The sequence below is a fragment of the Myotis yumanensis genome, unplaced genomic scaffold (genome assembly GCF_028538775.1).
Source record: "Myotis yumanensis isolate MYYU_CA2020_CCGP unplaced genomic scaffold, mMyoYum1.0.hap1 SCAF_9, whole genome shotgun sequence".
Classification (NCBI taxonomy): Eukaryota; Metazoa; Chordata; class Mammalia; order Chiroptera; family Vespertilionidae; genus Myotis; species Myotis yumanensis.
The window spans coordinates 13,608,833-13,621,071 of record NW_027223760.1 but is presented as its reverse complement, the minus strand read 5'-3'; the positions used below and the strand labels follow the sequence as shown (position 1 = coordinate 13,621,071).

Below are 12,239 nucleotides of genomic sequence, written 5' to 3'. Positions count from 1 at the left end.
TGTTTCTAACTCTCTATCCCTCTCCCTTCCTCTCTGTAAAAAATCAATTAAAAAAAGCGCCAATCAACAAATAAGTTAGCCTTACCTGTTTTGGCTCAGTAGATAGAACAGTGGCCTGAGGATTGAAGGGTCCCAGGTTTGATTCCAGTCAAGGGCACATGCCCCGGTTGTGGGCTTGATCCCCAGCAGCGAGCATGCAGGAGGCAGCCAACCAAAGATTCTCTCTCATCATTGATGTCCCTCTTTCTCTCCTTCTCCCTTCCTCTCTGAAATCAATAAACATATACTATAAAACAATAAACTAGTTAAAAGAGAATATGCTAGGCACTGTACCTAGTACTGTAGACAAAAAGATGGGTAAGACAGGGTCTCACCCTTCTAGTAACTCATGATCTCAAAGGAAAGATAAACATAAGGTCAAACCATAGTGCACAAGTCCTTATGTTTCGTACACTGAGTTCGGTGGCAAATGTCCTCTCTGCAGCAGGAATATTTCCTCTATAAGATTGTCTATCTGTGTATCGACTAAGTCACGCAGAACTCAGATTTTTGGCTGAGTATGCCTGGGTGCTTTTTGTTTTTCTAGAGACTGATCCTCATATACTCTTGGTTTTTCAAGCCTTTTGAGATGAATACCTATAAAAAGGAAGCTGGGGCAAATTCTATTTACTTCAAACCATTAATCTACGCAGCCTTTATGACAGGCACCTAGAAAAGCTTTCCTGTTGTTTAGAATTCAGTGCTATCTTCTGAGTTTTATGAGACAGTTGACCAAAATTTACTAATTGTAAATATAAATGTATAGGCTTTAAAGGTATGGATGTCAAACTGATATTAACTTCAACTTGAGATGTTTTCCTCAATGTCCTTTAACTTTAAAGAAGACATCTTTTAAGAAGTAGATCTATTAATGGAAATAAGGCAACAGGATGAGTGCATGCCTTTCAATTACATTGGGAAATTGTCTAAAAGGCCCACCCCAGGACTCCTTTCATCTGTGAGGGGGGAGGGGAATGAACTTTTGACTGATGCTCTATTTACTATTGATCAGGCCACCAACTTTGTGCACTTACATGTTAACTTGTAAATTTTTGTCCAGCACAGATGCAAATGTGTGGGGCTTTATTTTCAGTAGAAAAGATAATTGCAAAAATTACAGTTATATTGCAATCCTATCTAATAATAGACAAACTTGGTAATTAACTATACCTTCGCTACACCTCCCATTGCCTAATTAGCACAATATGCAAATTAACCCAACCAAGATGGCGGCCACAGCCAAGCAGCTAAAGTGAGCAGGAGGCTTGCTTGCTCCAGTGATGGAGGAAGCCAAGGTTCTCCGCCTGCCACGGCCCGGCTCTGAGCTCCAAAAGCAACAAAGTTTCAATTATAGAAGCTAAACAAACCCCAGATACCTGCTTCCAGCAGGCCGTGGCCTCAGAGCTAGAGCGAGTAGGAGCTGGCTCTCAGCTCCAGTGACGGCAACAAAGTTTCAATTATAGAAGGTAAACAAATCCCAGAATAAAAAAAAGAAAGGAAAAAAGGAGAGGCTGGGAGCTTCAGTCGCAGGCCAGCCTGAAAACGGCCCTCAGCCCCTTACCCAGGCTGGCCAGGCACCCCAGCCGGACCCCCACTCTGGTCCGGGACACCCTTCAGGGCAAACCAGCAGGCACCCACCCGTGCACCAGGCCTCTATCCTATATAGTAAAAGGGTAATATGCAAACTGACCCTAACAGCAAAAAGACTGGGAATGACTGGTCACTATGACACACACTGACCACCAGGGGGCAGATGCTCAATGCAGGAGCTGCCCTCTGGTGGTCAGTCACTCCCACATGGGGGAGCTCTGCTCAGCCACAAGCCAGGCTGATGGCTGCCAGTACAGCGGTGCTGATGGGAGCCTCTCCTGTCTCCTCAGAAGCGCTAAGGATGTCCAACTGGAAAGGATGTCCGCTGGAAAGTAGACATCCCCCGAGGGCTGCCGGGCTGCCAGAGGGATGTCTGATTGCCAGCTTAGGCCCATTCCCTCAGGGAGTGAGCCTAAGCCAGTAGGTGGTTATCCCCTGAGGGGTACCAGACTGTGAGAGGTCACAGGACGGGCTGAGGGATCCCCCCCCTGAGTGCACAAATTTTTGTGCACCGGGCCTCTAGTATTGAATATTACTTTATTTTTCTCTAAGTTAACCAAATTTCAGAATGCCACCCCCAACTAACTGTATAAATCTCTGTTCCTCAGATGATTATAGAATTAGTTTTATGGTTCCCTTATTAATAGGTTAAGTACATCTTTGATATATATACAATCTGTCAAATTTGAATGAGTCATGTTTTTTAAATTTTTATTTATTTTTTATATTCTCACTCGATATTTTTTCACATTGACAGTGGAAAGGAGGTGGGGAGGGAAGAGAGATAGAGAGATAGATAGAGAGAGAAACATCAATATGAGATAGATGCATCAACTCGTTGCCTCCCATACGTGCCCCATCAGGGTCAGGATCAAACCTGCAACCCAGGTACATGCTCTTGACTGGAAGTTAAAACTAAGACCCTTTGGTATGAGGGCCTACGTTCTTACCATTGAGCACACTGGCCAGGGCTGAATGAGTCTCATGTTTTTAGCTTCTTAAAAAATGATACTCTGATGTCTCATTTTGAAAAACACAAATCCAAAGTTCAGCAATTCCTGCATTTCTTTTTCCTCTCAAAGGTCAAGTGAAGTTAAATTGGATATGTTTTGTTAATTCACAGCTTTTATAACCAAAACAGAACAGTAATTATTGCTTTTGAAAAAATAATTCAGGCCAAGAAGCTCCCAGGAGATGAGGTAACAGAGAATGGATATGGATGGCTGGGACCTAGTATCCCTTCTTATCAGTCAACAATTTGCCAGGAGCTCAAGTTGAATCCTGTTCAGGTTCATGACATAATCCTGAACTTCTGCATTATTGTGATTGGCACAGACACGCTGTCCCCTTTTGGTGGTGAAGCTGGGGAACAAGGGGGAGAAAGGTTACACATTGAGGAGGGTTCTGCAAATAGAGATGGGGAGCCCCATCTTCCCGGCCCTTCAGATTCTCCACTCAGCCCAGCTTGTTCCTTTCTCTGCTGCAGGAACTCGGGGTATCTCCTCTTTGAGATGCTCCCTCAGCCTGTAAGACTTCCTTAGTGACTCATGGGAGTTTCCTGGTACAGACCTGCTCCTGCTCTCTCCTTCCTTTCCTAGCTTCCATCTTCAATGGGAACATCTCACATCTGATGCTCTGCAGGATAAGAATGAGGACACAGCCTCCCGTGACCTTGAAGGATCCAGAGGATGTGACTTTTATGGGCATCCATCTACCATCAGGTCCCTCCTCCCAAGATATGGCTGGTATGGTTGGTACTTACATGACAGCAGGCTGGGAGCACCCACTGGCCATTAGAAAGTAACTTTCCATGAATATACATCAGATTTTTCGTGGGGTATAGGACGGGCAGCAGTCAGGAGGACGGTGAAAGCCTGTAGTAAGAGAAAAGGCAGTCTTCAGAAAAGACTATTTCCTTTCCTCCTTCCTTCCAAAGTACTGGGGACGGTGAGAAGGCACAGGGCTCAAAGGGCGTGTTTTCCTCCTCTACAGCATTTGCTGGCATCTCCTTGCTTCACACTTCCCTGGGTTGAGGCACCCAGGCCAAGGACACAAGAGGGCCAGGACCATTTCTCCCAGAAGTGGAAGGGTTTGATGCATGCAGGAGGCATCAGAGAGCACCCTCTCCCCTAGGTGAGCCTTCTCCAGGACAGGCAGGAGGAAGAGGTCATCAATGGAAGAGGGACCCATGGCCCAATCTGATCTTCCCTGTAGATGTTCATCATCTCTTTCAAAAGGTGAATGAAGCCACTGAGCAGATCTGTACCCACCAGCCACATTGAAATATATGCCACAACTAAACACTTAATTTCTTAAAAAAAACACATAAGTGTTTTCACTGATTTTTAGAAGGAGAGGAGTGAAGAGGGATAGAGTGTTAGAAACTTCGTTGAGAGAGAGGCTGCACGGCCCCTACCGGGGATTGAGTCTGCAACCTGGGCATGTGCCCTGACCCAGAATTGAATCAGTGACTTATTGGTTCCTGGGTCAACACTCAACTGCTGAATTACCCTGGCCAGACTCATTAACCAGGAGAGGGCCCTCTGGGATTCAACTGGTGCATCACCATGCTTGGTTCTATTTGCGAGAAACAGACAAGAAGGAAAGAGAAGTCACTGGGAGGTAGCAGTGTCTCAGTATCTCTGCCTACCCCATTTCTCAGCCTAACCCCCTCCCCCAGACTGGGAATCCAACCTGTGACCCTTCTGTCCGAGGGTCGATGCTCTAACCACTGAGAAAACCAGCCAGGGCTATATTACCTTTGTAAAGCCTGAAAGATTCTGCATTCCAAAATACATCTAGACCAGTGGCTCCCAACCTTTGTTTGTGCATGCCCCACCTAAGCATCTCTAAAATCCTGATGCCAGGATTGTTAAGATGATTCAGTGTATTACTATCTATAAGACAATTAGAGCAGTGCCTGCTTGTACATAGACAGTGCTAGATATTAGTTTTTAAAAATAGATAGAATGATCAGGTGGACTTTGGTGAGTCACTTGTCCAGATTGTCCCATTTCTTCTTCAAAATGATAGTTTTACGCTACATGGTATATAATAGTTCTAACGTAGGGTTCTATGCTTCTTTCTCCAGATTTATAATTTTAGTACAGTTCTTTTGATCTTGTACATATAGTCCTATGTCAGCTAAGAGAAAGGATCAAATAATTCTGGCCATAAAAGGGAGAGAATTGTTTCCCCAAGTGGGACAAATCTTCTGTATGTGGTTTTTCCCGTGGACCAAAAGCTGCAGAAAAAGGTCTATACCTACTGCTACTGCTTTTAAACAAGTGCCAGATTCACCTCTATGTTGCAGGACAGTGTCCCTCTGTGTCCTTCCTAACTGCAAGTTACCGTTCAATTGGTCCCCAGTGAAAAGGCTCATTGAACTCACCATCATCCCAGGATTCCTGAGCCAGGGATCCATGGGCAGGGGATCCAAGGGCAGCAGCAAGGATGAGGAAGGAGAGAGCAGCTGCAGAGACCTTCATCTCCCCAGTGTGCAGACAGCGCTGGCCTGAGGATCCTGGGCTCTTTGCTCCCTGACTCCCTGGACCCAGCTCTGCCCTTGTATTTATAAGAGGAGGATCAGGAAGTCACAGGGCATAAGAGTGCTATTCTTTGGCTATACCATCAACAACAGATATTTCTAAAAACAGGAACAAGCCTGGGATTGCAATAGGAAATTGAGGGAACAAGGATTTGGGGCTTTCCCTACTGCCCAATGGACATAGGCAAAAGTGTCAAAATTGGTGACAAGGACCTTAGCCAAGACAGGAATCACATCCTATATGGATCATGAAAGTCCTATAGGAAGAGTGTTAACAATTTACTGAGCTCTGTGATTAAAACAGCCTCTCCCCTTAATTTCCCCTTCCTTTTGGTAAAGGAACTACTTTCGTCTTATTTTCTCTTTGTAAAGGTCATGTATGTATATACGAGAGTGCAATCTTTACTTTTTCCCAACTCCTTTTTGCAGAATGAATACCTAGTTGACTTTTTGTTTACAGTCAACAAGAGTGACCTTATTTTATTAAAGATCTTTCCTTAGGAGATTTAATTAATCTTCTAAATCAGAGTTTTTCCCTAAGGAATTAACTACTTTCAAGTGCACAAAGAGCCTATTATCAGGGGTAATCACTTGAAGGAATGCTTTAATGCAGTGGTTCTCAACCTTCCTAATGCCGAGACCCTTTAATATAGTTCCTCATGTTGTGGTGACCCCCAACCATAAAATTATTTTCGTTGCTACTTCATAACTGTAATTTTACTATTGTTATGAATCATAATGTAAATATCTGATATGCAGGATGTATTTAGCGACCCCTGTGAAAGGGTCATTCGACCCCCAAAGAGGTCACGACCTACAGGTTGAGAACCACTGCTCTAATGTGTAAACCTGGTTGTGTGACTCCTCACATAGGATCTCTACCCTGGACTCTTCTCTTTGTTTCATATCCCACATCCAATCCATTAACAAATATGTTGGCTTTTTTTAAAAAAAATATGTCCAGCATCTTATTCCTTACCACCTCTACTTTCTCCACCTGGTCCAAGTCATCCTAGTCTCTCATTGAGATTCTGTCCTTGCCCCTCTTTAGCTCATTCTGCACATTGCAGCCATAGTGAGTTTGTTAAAAGGAAGTTAGATCAATTCAATCCTGTTGGAAACCCTCCAATGGCTTTTGGAGGGTTTATATATATATATACATATATTGATTTCAGAGAGGAAGGGAAAGGGAGAGAGAGATAGAAACATCAATGATGAGAGAGAATAATTGATTGGCTGCCTCCTGCAAGGGCCCCCCACCCCCTGCCTCCAGGATTGAGCCTGAAACCCAGGTATATGCCCTGACAGGGAATCTAACCATGATCTCCTGGTTCATAGGTCAACACTCAGCCACTGGGCCTGTACTCTGCTGAATTTATAATAGAGAAATGTTATAACAACCTGAGTGGACCAAGCTAAGTAACAAGGGTGAATTGTAAATTCTTAGAAATTCATGCACTGGGGGAGGGGGGTCCTCAGTCTGGCCTGCACCCTCGCGCAGTCCAGGACCCCTTGGTGGACATCCCTCTCACAGTCTTGGACCCCTTGCTCTTTACCACCCATCTGCTTGCTGCTCCTTAATGCTCGGCTCGCTGCTCCTTAGCACTGCCGTGGAGGTGGGAGAGACTCCCCCCACCGACGCTATGCTTGCCAGCTGTGAGCCCAGCTTCTGGCTGAGCGGTACTTCCCCTGTGGAAGTGCACTGACCACCAGGGGGGCAGCTCCTGCATTGAGCGTCTGCCTTCTGGTGGTCAGTGCGCATCATAACGACTGGTTATTCTGGTTGTTTTGCCTTAACGGTTGCTTAGGCTTTTATTATATAGACTAGAAGCCCAGTGCATGAACTCGTGCACTGGTGGGGTTTGACCCACCCAGCCCCAATCAGGTTGGACTGGGGCCAGGCTTGTCAGGAGGAAGAGATGGCGGGAGGTTGGCCTGCCAGCCCACCCTGAATAGGGCCCGATCAGAGCCAGGCCAGCTGAAGGGAGGAGCTGTGGGCAATTGGCTGGTGGGCCCTGGCCCTGATTGAGATGGGGGGCTGATTGGTAGTAGGGCCAGGAAGGGGAGGGGCTGTGGGGGCCAATTGGGGTGGGGCAGGCTGATCAGTGAGGGGTGAGGCTGGCTGGGGGGGAAGGGCCATGGTGGGGAGTTGCCCCACCACCCACCCTCGATCGGGGTGGGAGTGACAAATCAGGGCAGGGCCAGCTGGCAGGAAGGACCCCTGTAGGTTGGCCACTTGGCCCCACCCCCGATTGGGTCAGTTTGCTGGCTGCAGTGGGCGTCATACTGACCAGTTGTTAAAGTCCTTACGGTCATTATGGCGTCCCAGTCTCTGGCTTTTTATATGTAGAGACTAGAGGCCCAGTGCACAAATATTTGTGCACTGGAGTTGGGGGAGGTCCTGAGCCTAGCCTGCACTCTCTTGCAGTCTGGGATCACTTGGGGGATGTCTGCCTGCCAGCTTGGGGGATTGGGCCTAAGGTGGCAGTCAGACATCCCTCTCACAGTCCAGGGCTCTCTCAGTCCAGTACCCCTTGCTCCTTACCACCCGCCTGCAGCAGAGGTGGGAGAGGCTCCTGCCACTGCTGCTGAGCTCACCAGCTGTGAGCCTGGCTTTTGGCTGAGTGGTGCTCCCACTGTGGGAAATCACTGACCACCAGGGGGAAGCTCCTGCATTGAGCGTCTGCCTCCTGGTGGTCAGTGTGTGTCATAGCAACCAGTCATTCTGCAGTTTGGTGGATTTGCATATTAGGGTTTTATTATCTAAGATGGTATAACATTTTGGTGTATCCATAAAATAAAATATCATGCATGCTAACTTTTAATAACTTGAGTTTTTAATGACAGGGAAGAATATAAAGTAATGATAATAAGATATACTAGGTCAAGAAAGACTATTAAATAACAATAGCAAAAGACAAAACTACTTTTATGTCCAGAATGCTGGGCAATTTTTGTTTTCTTACCATTTTCTAAAAATTTTGTTCAATATCCATGTATATTTTCTGTTGAAAACAAAGCAAGATCATATAAATTTTTATAAAAATCAGATATCACAGTTTGAGGAAGACTTTCTTACTACTAATCCACCACTTCCCAAAGCATGTTTTCCCTGCCTGACATAGTGCCCGTCATATCGCAGGTACGCAATAATGTTTACTGATTTATTTTCCTCTCTTGCTGGATGTTCCAGCCTGGAGCGAGCTAGAAACAGGTATAAACAGAGCTAGAAACACTTTTTGAAGTAGGAAAAATGCTTCATAAAGAATCCTGAAGCTGAACTGGTTTGGCTCAGTGGGTGGAGCATCGGCCTGTGGACTGAGGGGTCCCGGGTTCGATTCCGGTCAAGGACATGTACCTTGGTTGCAGGCACATCCCCAGTGGGGGGTGTGCAGGAGGCAGCTGATCGATGTTTCTCTCATCGATGTTTCTAGCTCTCTATCCCTCTCCCTTCTTCTCTGTAAAAAATCAATAAAATATATTTAAAAAAAAAAGAATCCTGAAGGTTTGCTTGAACCCGTCAAATACTAGTGACACTTTAAACTTCTGTCAGGAATTTAACTTGCCCTGAAGTCATTTTCCCCCACCCTTGACTGCCAAAGAACAGGCTGTGATGGGTTGAAGGCCTTTTCCACTTTAAGAGGTGTGGGGCTGGCTGGCTGAGGGGTGGAGTGTGGCCGCTATGATGAACTACTTCAACCAGTTCACTGACCTCCAGACTCCATCCTGAACCCTGCACTTTGGATAATTGTGTACTTGTTTCTTCAATCTACAGTCCCACTTTCCCCAGTGACTTGGATACTATATTGGTAAAACCCAAAGGATTTACCTCTTTTTGGCTTATTATCTTGACAAAATGATCATGTGTTCCACTTCACCTTGGAATTCCAGTCTCAGGAGTTGCTTGCAATGAATTCTCTAGATTTAGGCATTTCACCTTCTTCTGGCTAGTGCTCTCGGCCCCAACACCTAATGTTTTCCCCAATACTCATGCATCTCAGCACTGTCTTTCTAGGAGAACACAGAATGTTAAGATTGGCCACCTCTGTTTCCTGCTCCTCAGCATCTTTATAGTCTGTTTGAGAGTCTGGTACCTTCAGAGTTTCCCTGTATGTTCCATCTCAGAAGGTCATAGCTTTTAAAGAAGTTTGGTCTTCTTTGGACCAGATGTTGGAAGATCTTAGGTCTTAACACACATCCTATGTGACTTTGATCAAGTCTGTTAAATTCTCTAGGTTTTGCTTTCTATCCTATACAACACAGATTGGGATCAGATAAAACCATGGATTTGGGTATGCTGGGGGGAATAAAAAGTACCAGGCAGGGCCTTTGCCAGGCCATATTACTGCTGGAGTTGCCAGTCCTGCCTGCAGCTCCCAGAGGCTGGGAGGACAAAATGACAATAGATGTGAAAGTGCCCAGAATGGAGTTAAGAGCACAGTGCCAGTCAAGGCATAGAAGGGGAAGGCTCCATATTACCATGAGTCAGGGAAAGTGAAAGGCTTCCCTGCAGCCAGAAGGTGGGTGACCCACAGAATGCATTTGGAGCCTCCTAGAACCAGGGTTGACTCCTGCTGTCATGTTTCACATTCCTGAACTGGAAAGAGTTAAGTCCTAGAATAGTATCCCTTGCAATAAATCCACTGGGTTTGGGGGTTGAGAGCAGGGAAGGAGGGGAATTATCACCTTAGGGCTTGGGAATCCCATTTTGAGTAGAGTGTGAGAATGCCCAGTGCATCCTTACTTCACTTAGCGAAATGGAGTTCACATCCTGAGTCTATGTTACAGATCATTACCCGTCCCCCCCGCCGCCCCCCTCATTACATCTGATAGTTTGAACTGCCTCTTCACACTTATTAAACACCTGCTGTGTACACAGAGATAAGCATTACTATGTTTTCTGCATCAAGAAGCTCACTCTCCAGTGGCGGAGGCGATCAAGTAGATATGTTACAGGTGACATGATTGGAGGTCGCTCAGGAGCTGTAGGAGCACAGGGGGAGGTGCAGGATACAGTTAGAGAAGAGGTCAGGGAAGCTTCTCTAGAGAAGATGAGCACATTTTGTTGTGTGTTCAAGAGGCAATTGTTATCATTCTCTATCCCCTATTGCTTAGAAATGGCTTCAGTGTATAAATCGTGGAAGCCATTGATTTAGCTAAACATATTGGCACAAGTCCTTTGTATCCTTACCTGAGAATATGTTTATTGATTTGAAGGAGGGAGGGAGGGGGAGAAAGAGAAAGAGAGAAAAATATCAATGAGTGGCCTCCTGTATTCACCCCATCTGGGGATTGAACCTGCAACTTAGGTATGTGCCCTGACTAGGAATCAAACCTACAACCTTTCAATGTACAAGACGATGCTCATCCAACTGAACCACCCGGCTAGTGCTGAAATAGAATAGTTCTTGCGTTTAGCCTGTGTGGGACTTCTCAGAATACTCAGTTGAAATTTGCAACCTCTGATGACTACAGAAAGCAAAAGCTCTAGTATTGTCCTGGGCTTTAAGAAATCTGTCTTCCCGTGAAGTACATGAAGATGGGATTTAGTATTGATGCTAAAAATTTCAGAAGCCTGATTATAACAAGAGATCCACCCGCATATGAGGCTAATCTTGGAATGAGTTCCATTTAAAAACATTACTAAAAATAATAATAATAAAAAATAAAAACCATTACTATATGTTTGACACTGGGAATAAGATGCAGCCCCTTTTCTCTTGGAGTTTACATACTGGAGGTTGTGCCAGACAACAAACAAGGAGTAAAGTAAAAAAATTATAGAAAGGGCTGTGAAGGAACCAAATTGGATGCCAGTTACAGTATTTCAAAAAAAATTATTTAATATGCTGGCTTTAACATCCTAAGTATTTTCTCCATGTGTGTGCACAGGGTAGACCTCAGAAAAGTGGCATTGTTACTTTTCTAGATTAACGGCTGTGTTGAGCCAAGGTGGGAGGGGGACATTTTCAGATGCTCTTTCCCTCCAAAACGCCATCTACAGGAATTTTGGAGTCATCACTACACAATGGTAGCCCCTGTGTAATAGAGTGGTGAATTAAAAACCAGGCATGGAGCCCTGGCTGGGTGGCTCCTTTGGTTGAAGTACTGTCCCAAGCACCAAGTGCACCAGGGGTTGTGGCTTATGAAAGGGCGAGTGCGTGTGTTCAAAGGCGCGCCCCGAGCAGGATGGACAAAGAGGCGGAGGCGAACAAAGAGGCGGTGGGCGTGGGCGGCCAAGCGGAGCCGAGCGCCAACGAGCACCGCCAAGCCGCCGGGCCAGGCCGGGCCCAGGAGCGCGCAGGTGATGCGGGCGACTAGGCCAGGGTCAGCAGGCCCCTGAACCCGACGCCCCGGGCCGGCGGGGAGCCGCGCGGTGGCCTAGTGTCCGAAGGCCCGGCCCGCCATGGCCGGGGTCAGCTACACGGCGCCCTGGTGGGTGAACCTCCTGCACCGGCTGCCGCACTTCAGCCTGCGCTGGGAGCCCACCAGCGGCCAGTTCCGGCCCGAGGACCCCGACTGCCAGCAGGCGCTGGTGCTGCTCGGGGCCGCCGCGCTGGCCTGCCTCACCCTGGACCTCCTCTTCCTGCTCCTCTACTCCTTCTGGCTGCGCTGCCGGCAGCGCAGGAGCGAGGAGCACCTGGACACCGACTGCTGCTGCCCGCCTGGTGCGTGGTCATCGCCAAGCTGGTGTGCAGCGCCGGCATCGCGGTGGGTTTCTGTGGCAACGGGGAGACCAGCAACGGCGTCCATCGGGCCACCTACTCGCTCCGCCACACCAACCGCATGGTGGCCGGGGTGCAGGACCGCGTGTGGGACACTGCGGCTGCCCTGAGCCTCACAGCGGAGCTGTGATGCCGGGATGGACCGCGGGCCAGAGCAGCAGGCAGAGCCCGGACCAGGCTGGTGTCCGGGACCACGGGGCCAGGCTGCTCATAGCGGAGGCGATAGAGCCCCCCAGCAGCTGAGGGGCCTCCTCCCAGCCCTCGCTGCGGCCAGGGCACAGCGAGCCCCTGCAGCCGGGGAGCGTGGGGATCCCCCAAGACATCCAGACCCAGAGCAC

The 12,239-nt window shown here is 47.3% G+C and overlaps 2 pseudogenes; one reads left to right on the top strand and one right to left on the bottom strand.

Annotated features, from left to right (window-relative positions):
* Positions 1-2,879: 2,879 nt before the first annotated feature.
* LOC139016791 (C-C motif chemokine 4-like) lies at positions 2,880-5,117 on the bottom strand (annotated as a pseudogene).
* Positions 5,118-11,582: 6,465 nt separating this feature from the next.
* On the top strand, positions 11,583-12,031 carry LOC139016790 (protein tweety homolog 3 pseudogene; annotated as a pseudogene).
* The last annotated feature ends 208 nt before the right edge of the window (positions 12,032-12,239 follow it).